Here is a 27993-nt window from a genome sequence, read left to right on the forward strand (position 1 = left end):
ACACACACACACACACACATACTATACTTATTATTTCAATGTTTTAAAAAATAGTGATATTTCACAAATTTATCATGTGGAATTTGTCCTTCAATTCTAAAGATATGCTAAGGCAGTATGGTCCTATTTTTTTTAAAAAAACAAACCCAATAATTTATGAGTGTATGAGCATGAAACATACCCACTAAATCAGGCCAGAAAAGTTCACAGCGAGAGAAAGAGAGAGAAACAGAAAGAGGGAAATTATCAGTCTTTTATCAGCCTACAAAATTCTTTTTGAATTCTTTTGGAGCCTAACGTGAGTGATGTAGTCCAGCTGAACTTAGGCTATGATGAATTGTCAAAGGAATCTGAAGATAGAGCATGCCATTTAGGGAAGCAGATGTTATAATAAACATTCACATATAAATCTACCTGGGGGCACTTTTAATACTATGAGCAAGCTGTACTTCAAGCACTTTAATACATTTGTCACTCTACAACTTATTAATATTTTTATCCAGAGGTACAATTCTTTACCCAATACTAAATGTTCATATTTATCTTTCCCCTTACTCCTGTTATTTTTCTCCAGTAAAACTACATAGTAATAAATCTATCTTTAATCCTTACAGGCATTCTTGTTTATCAAATTCCCATAGATAATCAATCAGCCTATTAAGCAGTCACTTCTAGTCTACTGCTTTCTCCATACAATGTAAATAGAAACACAAGTCATCAACTTTACATTATGGAACAGAGCTCATGAAATCAATTTTTCCCTAGATAGGTCCAAAAGTTGTTATAAATACTAAGATGTCAAGGAAAGCAAAAGGTTGGACATGGCTTTCGTTCAAATTCAGATTGTCTGTAACAACTAAGAAAAGTTGTGTGTGGAGGGGATATGAACGTCTTAATCAACTTATTCCTAAATTTAACAAATATAAAGACATAGTTGAAGTCATAATGCAACATATGACATAATGGATTTAGATGGGGGAACGGGGATGGAACAACAACTCTAAACCTTCAAAATTATTTCAGAAAACACATAAACGGTGACTTCTAAAATCTTTACAGACCATGGTCTCAATGTAAAGAATTCTTTAGTGAGTTCTATGTCTACAATTGCACATTCTCTGTTTCTTCCCTATTCTAACATTTGGATCCAAATGCTCATACTGGTCAGGGAATGGTAACCAAAATATGGGGATTGCTTCCTGCACATATCAGAAATGGAAAGGGGAAAACTGAAAGAATCAACCACATACTTTGAAACTAGCTTGTTTAGTTCAACATGAGCTTTTGTGCATATCCATAAAAGCTCATGCTAAAATAAACCAACCTGTTTTGGCATAAAATAGAGAGTGGGAGAATGGAGGCTTCAAGGAGCAACTCTGAGACAAGTATGCATCTAAACGATTTCCTCAATTTACTTGTTGAGACAAAAAAAAACCTGGCATGAATACACTGATTGATTCCAATAAAAGTACACATTATGATTCCCATAACTGCAGGACTAGTATGTTTTCTCTACGAATTTTGTAGGTACAACGGGGTGATTTTATGGTAAACAGCAGAAATAATTCATTTCAATAGTTTGCTCCTATCTACCGTTTCCTGTTTCCACAGTAAATTAGGGAACATATCCCACAAAGATATGGGGGTTATGTTCTAGAACATGCTTTGCCGACAGTTAACAGTTTTTTCTACAGTATATTGCACCAGCTCTACCAAATATGCCAAAGTACCTTAATTAATGGGAGAAGGCAAGTATCACAAATGCCAATGAATTAGTAGGAGTTTGGATAAGTAGGTCAAAAATTGGTTGGGCTATTATGCTAGCAAAAGAAACAGAGGTGTAGTCTCAGTGGTCACATAAAGTATAAAGCAGTGGTTCCCAACCTTTGGGCCTCCAGGTGTTTGGGACCTGGAGCTCCCACAGTTCCTAACAGCTAGTAAGCTAGCTAGAATTTCTGGGAATTGAAGTCCAAAACACCTGGAGGCCCAAAGGTTGGGAAGCACTGGTATAAAGGCATTGGAAAAACTGAATTGCTGAATTGTTGGAGGCAGCAGATCTCCCAGTGGAGAAACAGATATCTTGAAACCAACATCATTGGCAAGATTCCCTCACCTCCATAGCATAAGCCTGGAATATATGCTGCTATTACCATGGTAAGATTTTAATCTCAGCGTCTTTTTTCCTAGTGAAACAAAAGTGGGTCCAGTGATACCTAAATAGTGCTGTACATTAAATTACAAAACCAAAACACTAACATGGCACGCAATGCCCATACATGGCAAGTAGGGTAGCACTGTGTAGTGGAATACACAAAGGAAGGTTACAATTGTTTTTGGTAATTCAGTCATTTACCTCCGTGCAAATAATAAATAAAATAATACCTTAAAAGATAATTACAGTATATACTCATGTATAAGTCGAGGGAAGATTTGGGAGCCAAAATTATGGATTTTGATATGACCTGCGGTTGAGTCAGGAGTATTCTATGGAGAGGACAGCATGAATACCACCTCAGGACCATTTGCTCCTGGCCCTGCTGCAGTTTCCTCACCCAGGCATTCAAAAAAGCCAGAAGTGATGCCATGGGGGAGAGAATAGAGGGGATCAATTCTTTTTTGTTTTCCTGAGACTGACTAAATTCTTACCTTTTGTGACTCTACTTAAAGAAAAGGATGACTTCTTTTTTTAATAAGAGTTAAGGTTCAGTACTCACACTGACCTGTGGATAAGTTAACCCAATTTTGTTTGTATTGTTGTCTTGACTAACATTTCTAGATTTATACATGAGTATATAGAATCAATCAGTAAGTAAGCTGTTTCTGAGACCTTTGGTGGAGTGTCCTTAAGAACAGTACAAGAGGATTCGGTATACCAAGCCACAGTTACTGGGAAAGCATTGAGTATTATTGGGGGTGGTACCTTCCACACATATGCAGAAGCACTTTTCACCATTAGATGCAACCTCCATTTATTATTTTAATTCACCAGTTCATATTATGTTGGATCATACATTATAAAATAAGCCAGGAGTGTGTCAATTAAAACACTGAATAAAACAGTCTTACAAAGGTGTTTTGAAAAAACCACTAATAATCCTTACATTATTTCCATGGATGGAAACAGACTAGGCCAGTGGACCTCATGGCACAGCGAATCCCATCATATAAAAGACCTGGCATCGCATAGCCTCCGGCCTTCATTGGGAAGGATCTCCTAAGGGGATCTGAAATGAGCTGGTGAAGTGGTTTATACAGGAGGAGGCAAGACCCCTCTCATTAAGCTCTAAAGTCCATAAATGACTTGCTCTAATTGAGCTCAGAAACAATGGAGCAGCGAGCCCTTTCGCCAAGGGAATGCTTCTCTTTTGCTTGAGAAAAAACCAAAGACACAGCAGACATCCCAATTTATCTTTGATCCACATGTACCTTTTATTGCCCCCAGCTGTGCTTGAGTTGAGCAGGCTGGCAACCCCTACAAATCTCACACCTACAAATGGCACATCATTCCTAATCCGTTTATCCTCTACTCCGCTTCTGCCAAAAATTACTTGCTTAATGTTCAGCTGCTCCTGTTACTTGCGGCTGGGTGTGTCTGTATCTTTATATAGATGTGATTATCGTTTGCATATAACATTATGCATGGAAGGAGTGGGGGAGAGTATATGAAGTGTGCAAAGCCATGGAGATGCAGGCCAAGATCCTGCAGCACTGCACAGAACACTGAAGCTCTTCCCTGCTGCAGAAGCTGGAAGGCTGGAAGGAGAGCCATTATACCTGTTTATTGGCCGAAAATAGGGGAAAATGGTTGACTAAGGCAACAGAAAAGCTGCCCGTTTAGGGAAATATTTATTTATAGTATTTATATTCCACCCTTCTCACCTCATAGGAGACTCAGGGCGGATCACAGAACACACATATGGCAAATATTCAATGCTGATTATAGCAATGACAAGACAGACAACAGATAGAGGAATATATAGGTTTTGGGTTTTTTTGAGATTAAAAGCGACCTTGTTTTTTTTACAAGATCTTTAGCCTTCTCTACTAAAGAATAGTGGTGGCTCACAAAACTCTAAATCCCAGGATTCCATACCATTGAGCCATGGTAGCTAAGTTAATGCCAAATTGAATAAATTGTACAGTGTAGATGCAATCTTAGGCCCCCTTTACACTGACCTATATTTCAGGATCTGATCCCAGAGTATCTGCTTTAAACTGGATTATATGAGTCTCCACTGCCAGATAATCTGGAATAAGAAAATATTCTGGGATCAGATCCTGACATACAGGGGCAGTGTGGAAGGGACCGTAGCTTCTTCTCCTGCTCCCTCTTCCCCTGGATATTAAATAGTTTCAATAGCAGCACCCTGGCCCTGATAACTGCTGGGTGGGCAGGACAAGACATAGCGTTAGATGAGTAGTACCCTGTGTATCCTCTAGTTGTGCATGTACATATCAATAACATGGTTTTGGCCAATAACAAATGCCTTTTACAATGTTTCATGTTTGTGTTTCTAAACAGGAAACTGTTTGATATTTTCTATATGTTTTTGTTAAATTCACTGTCTGCTAACACATTTTGATGATGAAGTGCAGACCTTAAAGTTCATTAGGTTTGGAAACAAAAAGAGAAAGCTGTGGTGATCAAAATGAGAACAAAGGTTGATCTTCATGCAATAAGGTATTGGAAATGTCACCATGTCAAGAGATGCAAGCCACATACAATTTACACTATTGTGTAAGTTGTTTGACACAATGGTCTCGTAGGGCATACCTGGGAATAAGTTTCACCAAACTCAACAGGACATACTTCTGACGGGATATGTATGGGACTGCATTAAAAACCAGCCTCTGGTTGAAAAGCAAATTTCTCACAGCTCAGATGGAGAAATGACAGTCCAGCTGACATGTGGGTGTGTATGACAGAGCTGTTGAGCAGAATGAAGCCCTATGTTTCTTTATGTTCATTTTTTTCTAAGACAGAATTCTTTTAAAAAAGAGGAACACAATGTACTGTCTCACGTTTAACAACAGTGTATGTTAATTAGCAAATATGCAACCAACTGAGTTGAGAAGCTGCAACTGCTGTGAATGACAAGCAAAAGGCATCATGAAGTTAGAGTCTAAGTTACAAAATTGTCACAAGCAATGTGTCTACACTACCTGAAACTAATAATTGAAACTAGTCCTTTAGCTTTGACTGTAAAACCAAGGTTATCAGTTAAGGTGATTAGAATTATATACAGTACAAGCATAAACTTGATCTTCAAGTCCCAATACATGTTGAAAGAAGGGTGAATATTAGGTTTAGCATATATCCTAAAGAATTTAGAAGGCCAAATAGAAACATTGCAAAATTGTGGTTAACTGAAGGACACATCTGTGTCAAATCTGTACAACATGTACTAACTACATGGTTAGCTGAAGAACATTAAATGGTGCTTATTTTGTTGTATTAATTTTTGATAATGCTGAGACAATGGAAGTTTAAACATCCAAAATGGCTGGTAAAATCATTGCATCTTTTTTTAACAAGGACAATATTTTATTTTAACAAAACACAAAAAATGTATTTGAGAAATCCTATAAAGCATTAGTCCAATATGCCACTTCTTCCTCCCCCCCTCCCCCTAATTTAAGCTTGTGACCGAAAAAATGTTACATCATATTTTTACCAATGTAATTCCCATGGCTGTCTTTTAGAAAAAGGCATGTATAAAATCAACTTCTGCTTTATCTGTCTGGATGAGCCATTTCTAGTCTGGAAGGAGGCCTCATCATTGGGGGTCCTGGCATCATTGCCATGTGTCCTCCCATGGGTGGTTTCATTCCCGGTGCGGGTCCAACGGGCATCATTCCTGGGGGAGGTGGGCCCATCATTGGCATCATTGGGGTGCTGGTGTCATACCAGGCCGTAGAGGAACAGGGATATTAGCTGGTAGTGGTATCATTGCCACTCCTGGAGGTGGAGCAGAGAATGGAGTGGGTGGGATTTTTCCTTGTTGAAATGCAGCAGTTGTTTTATCTATCAGGCTCTGTGCTTGTTCTTCCATCCATTTTTGATAGTAGTCTTTCACATTCTCTTAATGTTTTCTACCACTGCAATGGATTTTTCTCAAAAATGGTTCGGCATGTTGCATCGGATCTTCTACCGGATCAAAATTATTGCATCTTTAAGTGTATCTATCTGTCTTTGGAGTACTTTAAACAGAGGCTGGATGGTTATATTTCAGTGCTGTTTTAGTTCTGTATTCCTATATGGCAGGGGATTGAACTAAATGGCCTTTGTGGTCTCTTCCAACCCTATGATGATAAATATCAACTTTGCCTTCCCATTTGTTTTGATTGTACTCTTGGTAACATATGTAACTTTAACTGTCTTAAAGGTCACAGACCACAAAGGCGAACAGCCTGTCAGAGTCTCCACCTCAAAGAAAATCTGAAAACACTAACAAAGTCAGAGCATGAAGATAATAATAATAATAATAATAATAATAAAACTTTATTTATACCCCGCCACCATCTCCCCAACGGGGACTCGGGGCGGCTTACATGGGGCCATGCCCAAAACAATACAATGTAAACAGCATATAAAAGAACAGCACAACACAATACAATAAGCAATACAGTAAATAATATCCATTACAAAATAAAACAAGGAGACAATAAAAACAAGGGCAGATAACAGGAGAGGAATCAACAAACATGTAGGTCCTTCAGAGAAAAACTCAGAAGTACTCTCACAATGCTACTACTGTGGTACTCTAGTAGAAGAAAGTGAGTGGAAGGTGTGCATGAAAATAGGGAAGGTAGAACCTCTTTCCAAAACTAAGTTGCAGAACTTATAGAAAGAAGGTCATAGTGGCTGCAGAGATACAGAGAAACAATGGGGTGTAATGGCCTGAGTGTTGGCCTATGACTCCGTAGAACTGGGCTCAAACTCCCATTTGACCTTGGGCAAGTCACTCTCTCTCTTCCTAACAGGAAGGAAAAGGCAAATCCACTCTGAACAAATCTTGCCCAACACATCTTATAATGCATTCACCTTAGGGTTGCCATGAGTCAGAAACAACCTGAAGGCACACAAGAGTGACAGCTATAAGTGCAGAGATGCATGTGTTCATCATGAAGAACATTTTACTTCCAAAACCAAAGCTGGCACCCAAACACAGGGCAGTGCTGACATGGAAGGAAGTCTTGAAATCACAGAGAGCCCATGTAATTTTGAAAAAAAGGAGTGGGTAGAGGCCATGGAAGTTTTGCACATTTACTCATCCCTTTTTCAGATAATTCATAACAGTACTAAGATTGTATGGAATAGAACAATTGGGGAGATTACATTTTTTACATTAGCTATCACAGCTTGCCCACTTAGAAGCAAGCCTTTTCTTCCAGTTTCAGGCCGCACTAGTACCTTTATTTTCAAAAGTCTCCTCTTCCCAAGGAGATTTGTACCAAATAAGTGAAATATTTCAGGGTTTTTCCTCCCTTCATACCTTTGATACATAACGTGCATACCATTATCTTTGGCCTGTCAAACGTTTCCATAAATAGGAAAACAAAAATCTGCTCAATTTCTCAGAAGCAGTAAGAGAAGGAGGTTTATATAACATTTGCCATTATTCTTTTTTAAATATATAAAAAGCCACATGCAAAATTACAGGAAAAGGCCAATAGTCAGAGTGTATGTTTGCCTACAAATCTGAAAGTACTGGAACCTGTTCTTCAAGTTATAGTCATCACCTCAAATATAAAGCTTTTCCTCCAAATTGGAAACACCTGCATGCTGGTTTGGACACTTCATTGTGGGCCAATCCAGCCTACTGCACAAAATAAGTAAAATTATGCCTTCTTTCATTTACAGTTGGATTTAGAAGCCCAACCCGTGCCATGTCTTGCATTTGATGCTTACCTGTCTGGACAAAGTCAAAAACAGAAAAGTAGGTCTGAGTATGTTATTGAAAGCCCAGCCTGGGGACCCCAAATCAAGGTCCAGATGGATGACCTGGAAAAGTCACCCGTCTTTGAAGTAAAGAAATAAAGCAGGGCTATTCTTCCCAGGTCGCACTTTGTCCTTTCACACAAGCACTACCCATTCCCTCTTACTTGCACTCCTTGCAATAAACAGGGATCGGTCACCAACCAATCTCCCTGTTTCCCAATTGATCAGTGGTTCTCAACCTGTGGGTCCCCAAGTGTTTTGGCCTACAACTCACAGACATCCCAGCCAGTTTACCACCTGTTAGGATTTCTGGGAGTAGAGGGCCAAAACATCTGGGGACCCACAGGTTGAGAACCACTGCAATAGATCCATGTCCAGCAGCACCCTTAAACTCGTCAACCCACCTGCATACCCTTTGATCTCAATTGCTGGGACCCATGAAGGGATCTTAGCACCCACTGTCCCTAATCAGATGCCACCATGGGACCCATATCCCCAGGGATAAACTTATCAAGGACCCATTGCCACCATGACCCAACCCGAAATCATTTCCCAATCCTCCCTCTTCCAGATTGGGCAGACACTAGATGACATATGGCTTCAAGTTCAATCAATGACAATTGAAATTCCTGTCAGGCCTCTATGCCAATCAACGGCCAAAGTTAATGGACCTTTAAACTTTCAGCCAATCAGCGGCCAGAAAGGGATGGCTTTTTAAATCAAAGGAACCATGGACCCTGCCACTGCACCTTGTATTACTGTTTTTCATAACTTCCAATGCCTGTAAATTCTTATAAAATGTCTCTACTGGGAGCGCTAGGACATGTCAAATCTGGGATCACCACTTTTGCCATTGGCGAATAAAGATCTCTGTTTCTGCCTTCATCTCCGCGTGTCTTCATCGGGAATACAAGGCATGCCAAGAATCCGATCCCTAGAGTTGCAGTAACAGTTAGGTACAAGGATTTTTTTTAAGGAAACTGATTGGCAAATTAAACTGATTAACAAACTAAAACCCACACATTTTGTGTTCATGGGATAACTTCATCATGTAAAAAACAATTAGGGGGTCAGGATAAAAGTAAGGACCCTGTTTCGATCTTTGGGCTACACCAGATCAGGGGGAATGTATTAACAAAAATGTCTCTGTACTCAAAGAAAATCACCTCTTTGCATTTTGTTCAAGGCGCTTTTCAGAAACATCAAAGCTACCCTCAACTATTTCTGAGAGAGTATTCCCCTTTCACATTCATACTTATCTTATGAAGTTGAACTGAAAGAGGAAGGGGGGAAAAGTTGATCCACCATGAAAAGTTCAACTTGCACCATCTGATAACTTTGATGTTCTCCAGCCATTTTGTTTCAAAGGACTTACGTTTTTATTTAGCCAAAGGCAGAATGCAAAAACCAGATTTGATGGGGGGTTTATTTAATTCAAAGCAAACTTTTTAAAGCTGGAGTAATTCATACTAATCAAAACCAGCAAGTCTTCAGATTTTTAGTAATTAAAGACTCTTCACAGCTGGCATTTGGGTCTCTGCTAAGCTACACATTTAAACCAAGCTTGCTTTAGCAGTTCCTCTCCTTCAACACACACACACACACACACACACACACACACACACACACACACACTTTTTAAGGCTTATGTAGGGGAGAAACCTATGCCACACAGTGTTTCACAACTATCCTAAAAACAAAGACAATTCCAACAGACTACCTCTAGTAACAGAGGGCATACAATCCCACACAACCACACCTCTATAAGGGTACTTGTTAAGTAACAATTTTCAGCTTCTCTCCTGGATGATATGCATTCATCTAAAACAACCACCTTGTAAAAACAAACTTTCTAACAATGTATCACACTTGCTAAATATAACTTCAAAAAGGTAATTTTAACTGTCATGGCTCATTCAAAATTTCAGATTTGTCTCATTTTTCATATCTATGAATACCATATGCAGCCATCCTGACACAGATCAACAATGAAGCATCCATGAAACATCATTTTAGGACTAGGAAATGTAGGCTTACCCTTCGCCAATTCTGGGTCTCTCACATATCTCTACCATATTATAAGTGTATCATTCTCACATAAGCAGCTCGTGTGTTCACTTAATGTGTGAAACAAATCATTACAGGATTAAGTTTGTAATATTATCTTCACCTCTATTATTTATTTATTGAATTAATATCCTGACATTCTCCTAACAACTCACTTTCACATCAAATATTTTTTCCACTTATATACATTATTATTCCATCAAATGCCATTTTCAGTTTAATGACTATAGATGAAACCCTGGACAAAACAAAAGGTTTATAACTACTGGTCCTTCCAGACAGGTGCTATATCCCAGGATCTGATCCCAGGTTTTCTGCTTTAAATTGGATTATATGAGTCTGCACTGCCAGATAATCTTTGAGCCCTTCCAAACAGGACCTATATCCCAGGATCCAATTCAAGGTTTCCACTTTAAAATGGATATGAGTCCGCACTGCCAAATAATCTGGGATAAACAGAAAAACTGGGTTTAGATCCTGGGATACAGGGCTGGTCTGGAAGAGCCCTACATCAACCTTTCTGCTGATGCTTTATGAAGATTCAAAGGCAGATATTTTGTAAATTTTGTACTTTCAAAAGTCCAGCAGGTTAAATAGAAGAGACAGTGACAAAAATAAAGACAGCTGGCTCTTCCTGCACAATCCCCTGCCATCCTCAATACTGCCTTGCCTCCACCCAATACAAACTCAATAACCCAGTGGTTTGATGCTTTACCATCCTGTGGGAAGCTTCTCTCATGTCCCCGCATGGGAAGCTGGAGCTGATTTGAACCGCCAACCTCTTTGTCAGCAGTCCTGCTGGTTTAACTCATTGTGCAAAGGTAAAAGAGTACTTTCAGAAAGTACCATTCATTGAAGTTGGATTTAATACATATACACACAAGAAAAAGTCATACAAGTTGAGATATAGCAAATTCATGACTGTAGTCTAGACTCTTTTAAAAGCCATCAGAGGAATTCTGGGCTGGGACCACAGAAATGGAGAAAAGAGGCAGCCCTTTCTCCTATGATATTCTCCCACTTTCATTTAAAACCCACATCTGTCCTAGCTATTACACATCTCATTAAGATAAACATATAAGCACACAGGCTTTTTTCCACAAGACAAACAGCAATATGAGTGGGAAGAGCCAAAATAAAAAAAAAAATAGCCTAGGGAGCAAAGCACTTTCCTTCCAATCCAATTTGGAGAGCCTTGCAGCTACTTTTAATGATGGATCTTAACAGCTCATACACTTTAACCCTCGGGCATTAGCTACACTTCCACAGCACTTTGCAAGGAACTATCTTCTGATTACTTCCACAGCACATAATCAATAGGGAAAGAAAGAAAGAGAGGAATGCCATGAAACTGCATCGCCTTGTTTGTTTGCTTGTCTTGGTTCTGCAAACTTATCTTCTGCAAACTAGGGGTGGGAAGGGACCAGTGGAATCTGTCTCACATTGATTCAGGCTGTCTCATCTTTCTCCGGAATGTAACCAGACTGAAACAAACTTCCTCCCACGGACTGGGTGGGTTTCCGTTGTTGTTACTGCTCCTGCTGCTGCTTTTTGCCAGATCAAGCTTTACAGCAGTGCTGGGAAATCTTTGACACTTAAGTGTTTTGGACTTTGGCTCCCACAGTCTCAAACTACTGACCATGCCAGTTGGGGTTTCTGCAACGGAAGTCCATAAAAACTGGAACAATCAACTATGATACAGATGTATTTCTGACTACATATTGGTTGCCCTTAACTTCCCACTAAAGGCAAATGTAACAGCAGCTTTGTGAGGCTAAGTGAGAGACCCAAAGTGATCCCACACTGGAACTATCAGAGGATCACCTATTGCTTTAGCAAAGTACACGGAAAGAGAATTCATTCTAAAGCATCATAATTCAATGGGAACACATTCCTATGTCTGAGTGGTCCTATTAGGAGAGAATGCTTCTGGAACATGGCCATACAGCCCTGAAAACTCACAGCAACCGAGCCCTATAAGGCTTTATCTCAATATCACTTATGTTTTCAGATTCTAACTTCCTAAGAATCAAATCTTCAGCATGATCTTCCAACTTCCTGACGCATATTGGATACAATGGCAGCCACCAAGATACTGTAATAATGATCTTGAGATCATGCTGAAGATTTGATTTTTAGAAATTATTTAATCCCCATTCAGCAGATGGAACGTTTCAAGGTCTCCAGAGTAATGTTTTCTTACAGAATTCACAGGGACATGTTGCATTGTTGTTAAATCTTATTGTTTAAGTATTTTGTGTGTATTGTAATGCTATGTTATCCATTTTTTCTTGTGTAAGCCGCCTCAAGTCCTGTGGGGAGATGGTGGCGGGGTATAAAAATAAAGTTGTTATTATTATTATTATTATTATTATTATTATTATTATTATTATTATTATTAAAGGTGGATGTTTCATGGCACTGCATCTGAAAATTTGTAAACAATATCTCTGAGTTTCAGCCACCTGTCATACACTGTTGTGAGTTTTGGAAGAAAAAACACCCAGAACTAAAAAATGTGCTATTGCATCTGTGTTGGTTATAATTTAAACAAAGAGCCTTGACAGCTACTCAAATCAAAGCTTCCATGTCAAGTGAGTATGCGTTTCTGACTCAGATTGTTTGGAAACAGTGAAATACCCTTGGTTCTGCACCAGCAAGCACTCAGTTGAACGCACTCAAAATACTCTGGAAATCTCACTGAGATCAGAAGAGACTTCAGATTACATCAGTGAAGACAAGTTTTGTTTTTTTAATCTACTGGGATGAACGTCATAGAGATGTCCTAGAAAAAGGAAATATTGATTTTTCACCATGTCTCCTAAGTGTCTTGCTAAGTTATTCAAATATAATTTCTGAGGTTTGAGGAATAATTTGTCAGTGAATTTCTGAACTAAAAATCCAAAAGACAATGGGAGTTTCATACCTTCTTATGTTCTCTTTATTTTTTATTTTTAAAAGAAAACAGGCTTGTTTGGAACTGTTTCTGCCTTTTCCAGCAACTATTAAACAAATCTTTTTGCACAAAAAACAAGAATCCTATAGCAGTAGAAGAAAGTGTGCCATTTGGTTTTCAGGAGCATGATCGCTGGCACAACTACAGCAACAATTCTTGTGAATTCAGAAACAGTCATCTTGAGGAAGGGAAAATAATGGAGGAAAGCCAGAATTAGTGAGCCCAGACAGCTCAACCAGGTAACACTTGAGCTTTTCTATTACAGAAAAACCAGCACAATAATGTCACAGTTGCTGGAACCTTAAAAAGACAACAGATGAATTGTAGCCAAATATAGCAGTGAAGAATCCCCTGCAGAAGTATTTTAAGGGCACAGGGTGGTTGAGTGTTCCTAGTCTGGCAATGCAAGGCAGATAACTCTTTTATACACAGCATTCTTATGTTCAAAACAGGAAAGCTGGCCACATAGATTCTACTGCTCACATTAGTCAGGAAGTAAAAGCAAAGCAATGAAATCCCAAAGCGCATGGACTGGAAGACTGGTTGTATAAGAAAAAGTGTAGATGTGCCTTAAGCACACAATATATCTTATCACTGTTTCTAACATGATTATGGCTTGCAAGCCTCCTCCTTCAAACACAGATGGGTCTAACCAGCCCAACCAGACTTGTAAATACTTGCCAATGGAAACCAGAAGAGTAACTAAGGATCGCATCCAGGCAAAGAATCAAGAAAACCGGTTCTTTTCCTCCTGTTCAGGTTTTTTGTATGTATATAATGAATTACTTTAAAATGAATTACTTTGAAATAGCTTAACGTAACAGGAACAGATTGAAATTTGCATTTACTCATCTATTAAGTATGCAACCCAGTCCAGGACCACTGGCATGACAGCTTGCGCCAGCATACTGATATTCCTCCAAATGCACATCCAATTTAAAGTAAGGGAATAGCACAAAAAACATTTCCACTCACACGCCAATCTAAATACCAATCTATGCCCGTAAATGCATATTCAAAAATAAATCATACTCATTCCCAGTGCATTTCTTTTAATTGGATGTATATCTACAGAATATGTTATTTTATGTACAGATCCAAACATGCATCTACATTCCAAAACAATTAAGCACTAGTAACTACATGCATTTTGAAAAAAGCTTGCTTTTCTTGAACAAGAGATAATGTTTTGAGTTCAAGCTTTAGGATGACAGAATAGGTAAGAGATTCAAGGGTAGCCACCACGTTGGCCATGCAGCAAAATGCAGCAATACAAAATCCACAAAACAGTGATAAGGAGAGTGACCTCTGCTTGAATCAAGATCCATTCAGGCCATCTCAACTGAGAACAGATGTGACATCAGAGATAAAAACATAGGCTTGTGGCTTTAATAACATCACTTTTCATCTCCTGTATGATTTTTAACATCTTTGCCTGATGAAGAAGCCAACTGGGCTTCGAAAGCTGGAATGATGTATTTTGTGCATTTTAGTTGGCCCAATAAAGTACTGCATCATTGTTTTGAGAATTTCATTTTTGTATAATAGGTAATATTTATTACTTTCAAATCATGACTGTTTAGACCATGAATTTGATTTAAAATCCATCTGACCTAATGTGGAAGGCAATTTATAACAATGATCTAGATGTGAATTTCACTGAGATATCTGTCTTGCCAGTGCAGGAAACACTCTGCACATGCCACTCCTATTTGTACCAGGTGAGGTTTAACTGGATATTACAGGCTGAATATCTCTTATCTGGAATTCCAAAATCCAGAAACTCCAAAATCTAAACTTTCTCAACTGAAATAGTGACACCTTTGCTTTGTGGTGGTTCAGTGTACACAAACTCACTTTCATACACAAAATTAATAAAAACATTGTGTAAAAATTATTTTAAGGCTATATCTAAAAATTATATATGAAACAGAAAATGAATTTTGTGTTTGGTCTTGAGTCCCATCTCTGCAAGATCTTGTTATGTATATGCAAGAAGCGCAAAATTTGAAAAGAAATGAAACACACAACACTTCTGGTCCCAAGCATTGTTGGATAAACTTATACCAGAACAAGGGCCTAAATTACTGTAAACTGTTCTCTATGAGGAGGCCCACCAATTTTGATTTTATTTGAATATCAGGGGAAAGTTTTACTTCTTTGTGTTTGTTTTTATTATGCTGGCTGTTTTCATACCAACTTTAAAAACTATTTTGTTGATTTAATGTTTTAATGTAATTTTGATTGATTGATAAATCTCTACACAGGGATGTGAATTTAAAAAAAATTAAAATACGTATTTTAAAATCCTAACAGAGATAGAGAAAATGCTACCTGCCAAATGTTTTGATCTATAGCTGAGATGGGCAAAGTTCAGCCAACCAGCCACATGTAGCCTTAGTTGTCATCTTAGGCCTGGAAAGGGCACAAAACATGGTGAAAATATCTCCTCTTCAAGGAGTAATAATTTTTTTTGTGGGAGCAGGTGTAGTGAAAAAATGTGTCCCTCCAAGGACTCCTGGGGGATCTTCTAGCTTTACATAGTTGCCCAGCTTGATCAACAACTTCCATCCATCAATGGCAAGTTATGAGAGATTGAGGGGATTGTAAGCAAAAACATCTGGAATGCCAGAAGTTTCCAAGCTCTGCTGTAAAATAAATAAAACAAAAATAAAGCAGAATAGGGGAGTCCTCTCACATTGCTGCAGACTCCAAATCACGAGGGCTTTTGAGCAGGGTACTAACTTCTTTAAAATGCAAAGGGAAAACAACTCATTTCAGCAAAAAAAGAAATTCACAAAATGTTTCCAATGCATCCACTTTGTCCAGGATGCACATACAAGTTTTGCTTTTCCTCATCAGTGGGATAAATCTCTGTGGACAGTTACCATACAAACATTTTAACCTAATAGTATTTAATATCACAGGATGTTATTATCATGTACCTTAATGTGGTGACTAAACACATTTACAGTTCAGGATGTTTTTATACAAACACTCCTGTATCAAAAATGTCAGTGCTTTCTTTCTCACATTTATTCTGTCTTAAATTTATGGATAATGCCTGGAACCTTCCTCTATTCTACAATTTTTATGCCATATATCCTTTCCCACCCACCTCTGTTTTTGTTGGATGCAGTTCGATTTGATGAAAACCAGAAACAAAACTTTGACTTTATTGGAGTTCATCACCCTGAAAGGGTATTTTAGGATATCAACAAGCCCTGCTGTTCTCATTTAATCTTCATTTCTTTCAGCAAGGTAAACAGATGATAAACTGCGTATAGAGAAAATCCATGTAGAGTTAAGCACCTATTCATTACATTAAAAACTACACAGTACTGCAGCGACATTAAATAATTTATTTTTATGCGTTTTACATTAAGCAGGAAAAGGTTCATTCTAGACATGAAGAAAAAACTTATCATTAAAGAAACAGCTTCTCTTTGATATATATCAATTCATGTCAGAAATCTAAAATCCTAAGGCAAGAGTTCTAGCATTTGTCCTTTTACAGTCACAACAGACAAAATCAAAAAAGGATGATAATAAAGTATGTTGTGACCAAAAAAATCAGAGTGAACAGATTAAAAGGGAAATAGAGGACTCCATGCCATAAATATCAGAGAAATCAGATTCCCTGTCACAAATATTATATGTTATCAGTCACTTGAACTTAGAGACCAGTACTACTCAAAGGGGCAGTCCCTTAACCAATGAAGGTCCCTGAGTTGTTGACTGCCAGTTACCAGAGAGTTTCCAGAGGAAAAGAAGAAGAAACACCTTTTGCCAATGGACACAAATATGCTGGGCATATTGAAAAAAAAATAGAGTACTTGAGAAGCACTCCTCTTGACTGCAATTCTTCCCCTTATTGATATATTTACAGTAAAATACTACACTGATGAGCAAGGGACTGTAAAACTATCGAATTACATCTATGAAGTTCTATTCCATCACATTTGGACTGAATAGATATATACAGTCAGCACTCCATATCCAAGAATTTTGTATTCAGATTCAGCCATCCATATCTTGAAAATATTAATTTAAAAAAAACCAAAGCAAACCTTGATTTTTGCCATTTTATTTAAGGGACAACATTTTACTATGTCACTCTGTGTGTGTGTGTGTGTGTGTGTGTGTATAAATAAAATGGGACTTAAGCATCCTTGGACTTTTATATCCACAGGGGATCCTGGAACCAAATCCCAATGGATAACAAAGGCCCACTGTAACTGTCATTCAAGCCACAGTAAATGTGCTTTGTATTTTCACAGTCATTAAAAACTGTTTTAAATTAATGGTTTTAATATGATTTTCTTTGCTTTGAACCTTGCTATTATCTATTGCTTTAATTGTATTTTGCTTTAATTCATATTGTGAGCAGCCTTCTCACACTGAGTGAAATATGAGATACTAATTCATTGTGTTTATCTGGTCATTAATGATTTTGCCTTATCACCAACACTGCTTGGTGAACAATCAAAACCAAGCTTCAATGCAGTTGCTGTTGCCCTTTTAAAAATTTGCATTCAGTTTTCATAAACTACAATTTCCACTGCCAAGGAATAACATGTATGAGGTGATCAGCACCTCTGCCATTGCTTCCCAAGATAAGGTCCTGTTAAGATTGCTTTGGACGTCCAGCTCCCAGAAGTTTTGCTCAGCAAACCCAAAACATCTGGAGGAACACTGACCTACCATGATCTTCAACATAGTTCCCTTCCAATATCTGGATTATATTCCATAATCTTTGATGCAGTGAGTTCACTCTAGCTGAGACTAACAATAGAAATTAATCCCAGGTTTACAGCAATCTATAATATTTCACTATGAGTCAACACAATGAAGTGTTTTAAGTGTTGGACTACAGCCATGGAAGACCAAGTTTTCAAATCACCACTCGGCCATGGAAACCCAGTAGGTCACCCAGTGCACCTTAGGAAAATCTCATTCTCTCACTCTGGAGAAATGGCCAGGAAAACCCTAGGATAGGGTCATGGGTCTCATTGGGTTTAAAAGCACACAACTACAATTATAGCAGTCAGACTTTAACACATAGTGTCAACAACTAGAAAACACCTTTTCCCAGAATTTCCTTCTTTTTGACAACACAGGCTTGGATTCCAGGCCTACTTGGCTTAACAAAGTTGACAGAAGCTCAGTTCACTCCTCCCAAAGATTATTCTCTGTCCATGAACATTTTAAAGATAACCTAGGAGTCAAACCATGACACCAGAGGGGGAGGCAAGGGGTAAATATTTAAATGTTTATATCAACCACAAGATCTAGAAACTTGGGATTATTTTTGTGGTAGAGACCTCACATTGAAAACCGTAAAAAAAAATCCTTCCCATTCTTCAGTCTTGCCACATGAAGGCCACTAACTGCATCCTTGTGATGCAAGGCCACACACCATCACAGACATTGGACAGAAAATTGAATACTGTATGTATAATCCTAGAATGATTGTCTTTCTGTATAAGTTATCCCTTGCAAGGAAGTCTAGCAGAGATCATCTCCTCAACCATCAATATCCAGTACAGCCCCTATAACTACAGGAGGTATGTTCCAAAATACCATGAATACCTGAAACCATGCAAAACAGTGACCTCTATATTTTGACTATACTTGGCCTAGACCAGTGGTTCTCAACCTAGGGTCCCCAAATGTTTTTGGCCTACAATTCCTAGAAAACCCAGCCAGTTTACCAGCTGTTGGGATTTCTGGGAGTTGAAGGCTAAAAACATCTGGGGACCACAGGGTGAAAACCACTGACCTAGACAAGTACCTCAGAATCAAACTAGAGGACCTAGAAAGGACCACAAACACTTCCAAGAGAGTATTTTCTGGAAGTGAAATTCTGGATATCAAATTTGTGAATTAAGGGGTTGTACTATATCTCATTTTTGGCAATAAATGGAGGGCAGGGTAAACTAGGCTTACAAATGTGGTTGCCTTTCATCACTTATTGAAAAAGGTGCTTCTAGCTTAGCTGAAGGAGCCCCCGTGGCGAAGTGTGTTAAAGCACTGAGCTGCTGAACTTGCAGACTGAAAGGTCCTAGGTTCAAATCCCAGAAGCGGAGTGAGCGCCCGCTGTTAGCTCCAGCTTCTGCCAACCTAGCAGTTCGAAAACATGCCAATGTGAGTAGATCAATAGGTAACACTCCGGCGGGAAGGTAACGGCGCTCCATGCAGTCATGCCAGCCACATGACCTTGGAGGTGTCTACGGACAACGCCGGCTCTTCGGCTTAGAAATGGAGATGAGCACCAACCCCCAGAGTCAGACATGACTGGACTTAATGTCAGGGGAAACCTTTACCTTTACCTTAGCATCACCATATCTTAGGCTCCATCTACCCCAGTGGTCCTCAAACTGGGGTCCCCAGATGTTTTTGATCTTCAATTCCCAGAAATCCTAACAGCTAGTAAACTGGCTAGTATTTCTGGGAGTTGTAGGCCAAAAACATCTGGGGATCCCAGGTTGAGAACCACTGATCTACGCTGACCATTTAATGAAGTTCAAAGCTGGCTTTAAACTGCTGTGGCTAAACAACAAATACCCACAAAAATGTGTGGGCATGTGTAAAAATGCTCTGTGGTTCATGTAATCACCATCCTGGCCTCAAACTGGTTCCAGGATTTCCTATGTAATCATCTGCACAGCGAAACTGCATTAAATGGTCAGTGTAGATGTGCCCTTAGGCTAACCTTTGCATATAAAAGACCGTACAACGATGCTGGCAGCATTTTATTCTTCTTAGGCTGTAAGCCATATAGGGCGGTCATGAGAAAAAGTGACATATAAAATAAATAATGAATAGCCTGGCTACAAAATGTTATGGATTTGAAGCCAGAGAGTTATATTCTTTTCCAAGATTTCCAGCTACACCCATTTTCCCACCACCAATCCCGCTGTCAGCAGACTTAACTGCTCAGTAGTCATTAAGCATACTCCTTTGAAAAGCTACTTTCTGAGAAGTGGATTTGGGGAGGAAAGGACTCGTGAAAATCCTCAACACACCTACTGATCCTTTTTGAGTATGGATCATGACATCTTGTTAATACAGGGATCAGAAATTGGAGAATAAGTTTGCCACTCATTTGATAGTACAATCAGCCTTCCACACTTCTGAGTGTAACTTTGGCAGATCTGATTATTTACCAATTTGATGTATGTGGTCCTGGAATTTCCTAGGGTGTTGTGCACCACTAACCCCAGTGAATGTGGAGGGCTGACTGCATAAGAAAATAGGTGTAATTCAATCCTATGAAAGCAGAATACTGTACGTAGGAACTTTGGGGAAATAAGGACAATACGTGCCTTCTACTCTAACAAAGTAGGGCCTGCACAAACACTATAGTGCTCATCTCTCTTTGCAAAGACAGTCATAATCCAACCCTTGACCAATGTGTCTTGAAATGTAACAAGCTTTTCCACTGTCATAGTGACTTGAATGTGTTTATATATCTCTGACTTTTTTCACTATGGTCACTTCCAACGTAATGAATACAGCTCCTACAGAATATCTAATGAATATGACCACACTTTTAGCTCTCCTCCAACACTTTTCTAGGTATAGAAAGGTGTTTCAAAAATTATGTGTGCTTTTTAAAATCAAACTCATGTTACATTGTAGTTATTCTGTGCCTTCAAGTCATTTCCAACCCATAAGTGACCTGATTAAGGGGGTTTGTTGGCATGATTTGTTCTTCTGAAGCAGAGAGAGTATGCTTTGCTCAAGGTTTTCAATGGCTGAGTGAGGTTTCAAATCCTGGTGTCAAAAATCATAGCCCAATGCTCAAATCACTATGCCACACCGGAGCCTCCGGTGGCCTAGGGGATAAAAGCCTTGTGACTTGAAGGTTGGGTTGCTGACCTGAAGGCTGCCAGGTTCGAATCCCACCCGGGGAGAGCGCGGATGAGCTCCCTCTATCAGCTCCAGCTCCATGCGGGGACATGAGAGAAGCCTCCCACAAGGATGGTAAAAACATCAAAACATCCAGGCGTCCCCTGGGCAATGTCCTTGCAGACGGCCAATTCTCTCACTCCAGAAGCAACTCCAGTTGCTCCTGACACGGGAAAAAAGAAATTACGCCACACTGCTCTTTAAGTACAGTTATACAATAATATATAGGCTTCCCTCACAAAATCTAGGAGGAGACATTTCTGCAACATGAAATTCCATGAAAACCATACAGTTTGGCACAGTCCTCGCCTGACTTTTAAAGTGATGCCCTCCTATTTGAAGTTGCCATGGCATCAAGACTCCCGTTAAAGACACAAAATGTCTCTTTCCTACAGGCAGTTATGGGAAGTTAGCAAATTTGGAAAAGGACCAAGTATGCTTTGGCTCTGCAATAGACCTAATTTATCATCGTTTGGACATTCCAGTGGTTAGCTAAACCAAGAAAGCAGAACAACTGGCACTTTATAACATCAAGTAAAGTAGAGATTCACATGTGCTGCCAAAGCCATAGCCATGCCCTACATACAGGCAACTATTTTCACTTTTAGTCATTTCATCTCCTGTAGCAAAACAAATTTGAAATAAATACCATTGACACCCAGCTCCCCTCAACTGATGCTGAATCACAGCAATTAGGAAGTCAGGATGGTTTTCGATTTGGCAGCCAGAAAAGATACACACTTCTAAAAAGTCATCATCAAATCTTCAGAGGAAATTCTGAAGGATGCAAGATATCATATTTATTTCCTTTGCTACTATAAGTTGGATAATATGCCAAGCTTCTATTTTAAGAGACAAACAAAACATTTTGGCTGACAGTGGAACTTTGCAAACAATTGACATCCACTGTCTAATCTGTACCAGACTTTTTTATACAGAGCGCTTGACTGCAGCATATTTATAAATACTATAATGAGTACTTTCCTAGTGACTGCAAATTCTCCTGCTCCTAGCAATCAAAAAGAACCCTGCTATTAGAAAGAAATTTCAACTTTCCCATTAATACAGTAATAAGTTTTTTGCCAAGTTTTTTGCCAAGCAGAAAAATGTTACTTCCTAAAAACATTACCAAAGAACTTCTTTAGCTATTGCCACATAGCAAGAAGTACAAAGTAGAGGAACAGCTGTCAAGATAACACAGCTTCTATATATGAATTCAGTGGGGTTTAGTCCTAGGTATAGGATTACAGCCTTTATCAGGGAAATGTCAGTTTTAATCTTCATGCATTAGATCAAGGCATTTTAGTACTGCAGAGTTAAGTTTTGTTGCAGACTCCACAAAGAGTTAGACCTACAAAGTACATATTCCTGGCATTTGGGGGAATTTGAGAAAATGGTTAGTTGCTGTAGGAGGATTTTCTTTTCTTCAAGGCAATTTATTTGACAGGGGAGGGGGGAGGAGCCACTGTCACCTGAGCGGTTTCCCAGATTTCAGCCACCTGTCATGCTCAATTTTATTTAACAAATAAAAGAATTGTGAATTCCAATCAATGTTTCAGCAAATCTTCTGATTTTTGTCACTGCATACTTTTTGTTGCTCCATTCAATGTAATATATGGCAAGACAAGGAATGTCTCATGCTGTTTTTCAGGTAACTTTGATGCAGCAAAGCAGACATTATTAAAGGTAGGCCCCACTCCGGGAAAATCAACATTTCTTCCAATTATGGAGGGACCAGACCTTTCAGTGGGGCCAGGAAAAATTGCAAACAAGTGCTGTATGATTGCCTCAACTTGCAATACATTGGACATCTTATTAGGTAAAGGTTTTCTCCTGACATTAAGTCTAGTCGTGTCCGACTCTGGGAGTTGGTGTTCATCTCCATTTCTAAGCCGAAGAACCAGCGTTGTCCGTAGACACCTTCAAGGTCATGTGGCCAGCATGACTGCCTGGAGCGCTGTTACCTTCCCGCTACCTATTTATCTCCTCACATTTACATGTTTTTGAACTGCTAGGTTGGCAGAAACTGGGGCTAACAGCAGGAGCTCACCCTGCTCCCTGGATACGAACTGCAGACCTTTCGGTCAGCAAATTCAGCAGCTCAGCAGTTTAACCTGCTGCGCCACTGGGAGCTCCTGGACATCTCATTAAAGCCCCAAAACTTGTCACAATTCCCCTCAGTGAAAGTTATTTTTTGCAGAAGAGACCTCATATGCCATCTAGTACAATCCCCTGCCATGTAGGAATATAAAATCAAAGCACACCACTGAAACACCACTGAAAAGTGACCATCTGGGCTCTGTTTAAAGACTTCCAAAGAAAGAGAAATATAGTCGAGACCCATTGATTTGGCCAGTCATTTTGAATATTTAAACTTCCAAGCTAACCAAAGGTTAATTTAGGCAACAAAATAAGCACAATTTAATGTTCTTCAGCGAACACAGATGGTTCGTACATGCTGTACAGATTTTGCACAGATGTATCCTTCAGTTAACCACAATTCTGTAATTTTTCTATTTGGACTTCTAATTCCTTTATGATGTATGCTAAACCTAACATTACCTTCCCTTCAAAATTTCTTGGGACTTGAAGATCAAGTTTATGCTTGTAAAGAATTCTAATCATCTTGGCTGCTAACACTGGTTTTACGGTCAAAGCTAAAGGACTAAACCTAACTGTTATTTTCAAGCAGTGTAGACATATTGTCTCAACAAAACTTACATAAGTGTTGACTTGTCATGTTCCCACTGATTCATTGGTTCTGTTCCAAGGACTAACAATTGGATTCAGCCCAAAAGTAGAGTAGAGATGGGCAATTTGCTCTCTCAAATTCAAATATTGTAAACTTAAGATATATGCTGTAAATACTGATATGGTTAAAACCAAGGTGTTCCTTGCTAGATACTTTTAAAAATTGATTTTCTATGCTATCCACATTAGATCCATCCTGGGAGAAAAGTGGGTTCGATAAATGAATAGATAAAAAACACAGGACAGTAAACCATGTGACTTCAATTCAGCTTCAAAACACAGAAAATTCCCAGATTAATGTTAAATTCCATTCCTACCATAGGCTTTAACCTCACTAGTGGCTACTGCACTGGTCACATCTAGACAATGAAAGTAAACCATCACTAAGCAGATACCAAGGGTCCACTATAAGATCTTGGCCTAAATAATGAAATTACTGGTAAATGGGAGCTGGTTAAACCGCTGAGCTGCTAAACTTGCTAACCAAAAGGTCAGCAGTTCAAATCCAGGGAGCAGGGTGAGTTCCCACTGTTAGCGCCAGCTTCTGCCAACCTAGCAGTTCAAAAACATTCAAATATGAGTAGATCACTAGGTACCGCTCTGACTGGAAGGTAATGGCGCTCCATGCAGTCATGATGGCCACATGACCGTGGAGGTGTCTACAGATAACGCTGGCTCTTCAGCTTAAAGAAATAGAGATGAGCACCAACCCCCAAAGTTGGATACAACTAGACTTAATGTCAGGGGAAAACCTTTACCTTTACCTTTACTACTGGTAAATAAGCAAGGGGACTAATTCAATATTATAAAATTGCCAATAATACTACTGCAAAACTTCAGCATTACCCTGTTTTCCCGAAAATAAGACATTCCCTGAAAATAAGACCTAGTAGAGGTTTGCTAAATTGCTAAATATAAGCCCTCCCCCAAAAGTAAGACCTAGCAAAGTTTTGTTTGGAAGCATGCCCGCCAAACAGATCACCAGAGTATACAGGATTGATAAATGTGATAACAACTACTATACAGTACATAATAAATGTTCAATTTTTTGTTCAACAATAACTGTGAATTCTTCTTCATGGAAAAATAAGTCATCCCCTGAAAATAAGATCTAGCGTATCTTTGGGAGCAAAAATTAATATAAGTCACTGTCTTATTTTGAGAGAAACACAGTAGCTAGGGAAACACTCTGTTGCAAGCATTAATATTACAGAATCAATGCCAATTGTTTTCAGTGTTGATTGCTAGCCTACAACTCAGTCATGGTGTCCCCGTTTCAGCTCTCATTAATGAACTCATTACATAGGTTTACACTGTAAAGCTTATACAAGTCATTTTCTTTCAGCTCAGCCCCTCATCTGAAACATGAAAATAATACTAAGAATTAACCTCTACAAGAACTGAAAAAATTATAAAGACAATGGTCTGAAACCTATGGATAGTCCCAATGAAAGTAGATCTACTGAATCAATGGGATTCATATGTCCCCTTACCAGTCGACAATTAATTCAGTGGATTTACTATAGCTTGGACTAAATAAATACATGAACTACTTTTAGCATTCGAGATGCAGAAAGATGAATGCTAATCAATAGGACGTACATAAGTGATCTCAATCTCTACCACATCTGAAGATGTGGGTTTATTAAATCAAGAAAAGCTAATGCTAAAATTAAAAACAGTTGGTCTTAGAGGTGCCGTTTAATTCCTTCGATAGGTGATAGGAGCCAAATTTAAGCATGAAATTAATTTATGTTTCATATCCACTTTATACATAAAGTCTGAAGGTGATTTTATACATAATATTTCAACAATGTTATGTGTGAAACAAAGAGTATGTACACTGATCCATCTGAAAACAAAGGTGTCCCTATCTCAGCCACCCAGGTGGACAATTTTGGAGCATTACGGAGTTTTGAATTCTGGATAAAGAATGCTAACAAATCTTTGTATTCATAAAATAAAACTGTTTTGAGATACTAATCTTCTCTGCACAGATATGACCACCTCTCCCTTTCTACCTGGCAAAAAACAGGAAATTACATATCATTAGATTAAAGGAACATATAATTTCCCAGTTGTTTTATTTATCTCCTCTCACCAAGGTATACAGATTTTAAAAATCAAACAAAAATGAATCATGGGGGCAAGAAGATTGCCTAGTCCAAACTTGTACGTATTCAGGTGTAGATCACACGTGGAAAGGAAGCATGAAGACAGCAGACAATACCAAGGGGCTATATTTGAAACTGAAAGGGCATGTATGTATTGGCCTACATTTCCCACCAGTTCATGCCAGCACAGCGTACGGCAGTGGTTCTCAACCTGTGGGTCCCCAGGTGTTTTAGCCTACAACTTCCAGAAATCCCAGTCAGTTTGCCAGCTATTAGGATTCCTGGGAATTGAAGGCCAAAACATCTGGGGACCCACAGGCTGAGAATAACAACAATAACAGCAACAACAACAACTTATTTATTTTTGTATCCTGCTTCCATCTCCCCAAAGGGACTCGGGTTGGCTCACATGGGGAAACTCAACAACATAGAGTTAATGGAAGGTCTAACAATACAGAGTTAATGGAAAATACACACCAGTACATACACACCACTGACCTATGGGGAGAGATTACAATATTAGAGAAGCAGTCCCAAGCAACTTGGAGAACTATAGTTGCCATCCCAATAAAGACAAAGAACTGAACTAAATTGCTCAAACAAATGAGCTGGTTTCAAATACAGAAAGGGAGGAAAGTCTTCATTACTGTCAAGCTCAAACTGGACTCAAACAGGAATCACCCATCCTTAGTAACTGAAAATGACTAACTTGAATGGCCCTTTCCAATATACTCTTCCAAAATGTTTCCTCGCCCTTTTCCAAGTGAGTTCCGTCACACCCAAGTCTTCTGATTCTTAAATAAATCAACAAAAAGCAGGAACATGCCACCCAAGAGTCTCTACCTTTCTTCAGAAGGGTGACACTTGCTTAATTAAAAGAAACAGCATAACTTGATTTGCATGTGTGTTGAAAAAAAGTTGCTATCTTAGTTTTTCCAGACAAAGGAAAGCAAAAAACAGCATAATCGGAATTCTCTGCCTCCTAAAATAATTCTTTCATCTTTTCAAACAAAAATCTGGAACAGTCCCATATTGAATCAGCTTTGCCACTTAACACTGCCTTATTTTGAGAATCAAAATTTAATCTACTGAATGCCAGACAGCCTGGAGTCTTCCAAATGCTTAATTTTCCATGGGACAGTCAGTTCATTCATTGTCAAGTTTCTCCACTTCAGTTCTATATCCTTTCCTCAGGTAGGAAGAACAAGCCAGACAGATACACACAGCCAATGTTAATTCACTATATAATCACAGCCCCCCAATGCCATATCAAGGACCTAAGGAGGCAATACTCTGCACATGCTCAGAGGCTCTCTTATTTCCTTTTTGCATAGTATAGAACCCTGGATAAAATTTAGCCATGCAGCCAACTTCTTTCAAAGATACTTCACATGCTATGATTTTCTTAACACAAACATCCTGTCTGTACAGGCTGATTATCCCTTATGTGAAATGCCTGGGGGCCCGAAGTTTCTTGGATTTTAGATTTTTTAAAAAAACCCAATTGTGCATAATGGTATCGTTTGGAGATAGGGCCTGAGTTCAAACACAAACTTCATGTATCTTTCATATACACCCTTTACACATATCCTGAAGTCCCTTGGTATCTGCCGGAATTTGGTTCCAGGATCCTCATGAATACCAAAATCCATGGATGCTCAATTCCCGTTATACACAATGGGGTTATGAAAAGGCGTCTCTTATATTTAATCACAAAATCAAGGGTTGCCTTTTGATAATTATTATTATTTTGCAGTGGGGAGTATTTTCAAGCTATGGATGGTTGAACCTGTGGCAGATGAATCCAAGGGTCGACTGCATGCCCAATATTTTTAGTAATTTTGTTCATGAAAGTTTGTATTCATTGAGCCCTAGAAGGGAAAGGCGTCACTACCTAAGCCACCCATATTTTGGAGCATTTTGGGTTCCTGGTTAAGGAATAGTCAATCTGTATAGGAGAACACATACAAACCTAAGATCCAACAGAACTAGAGAGCATCCATCCTATATCAGTATCAACAGAAAGGTACATGTGACTCTGCCACATTTGACTGCTCTCCGCATTATCCCCAGAGATCAGACAGACTTGATTGCTCGCACTAAGGACCCTCTTCTTCAGGACAAGAGGTTGCTTCCCAGGGCCCTTCTACACAGCCATATAATCCAGAATATCAAGGCAGAAAATTCCACAATATCAGCTTTGAACTGGGTTATCTGAGGCCACGCTGCCATATATTCCAGTTCAAAGC

At 38.9% G+C, this 27993-nt stretch overlaps 1 protein-coding gene and 1 pseudogene across 1 annotated transcript in view; both read right to left on the reverse strand.

Moving 5' to 3' along the window:
- tanc1 (tetratricopeptide repeat, ankyrin repeat and coiled-coil containing 1) overlaps window positions 1-27993 on the reverse strand; it is a 178108-nt gene that overhangs the window by 145535 nt on the left and 4580 nt on the right. The gene's annotated exons all lie outside the window — the stretch shown is intronic.
- LOC134296296 (U1 small nuclear ribonucleoprotein C-like) lies at window positions 143-27993 on the reverse strand (annotated as a pseudogene).

Source organism: Anolis carolinensis, chromosome 1 (assembly GCF_035594765.1).
Source record: "Anolis carolinensis isolate JA03-04 chromosome 1, rAnoCar3.1.pri, whole genome shotgun sequence".
In the NCBI taxonomy this organism is placed as follows: domain Eukaryota; kingdom Metazoa; phylum Chordata; class Lepidosauria; order Squamata; family Dactyloidae; genus Anolis; species Anolis carolinensis.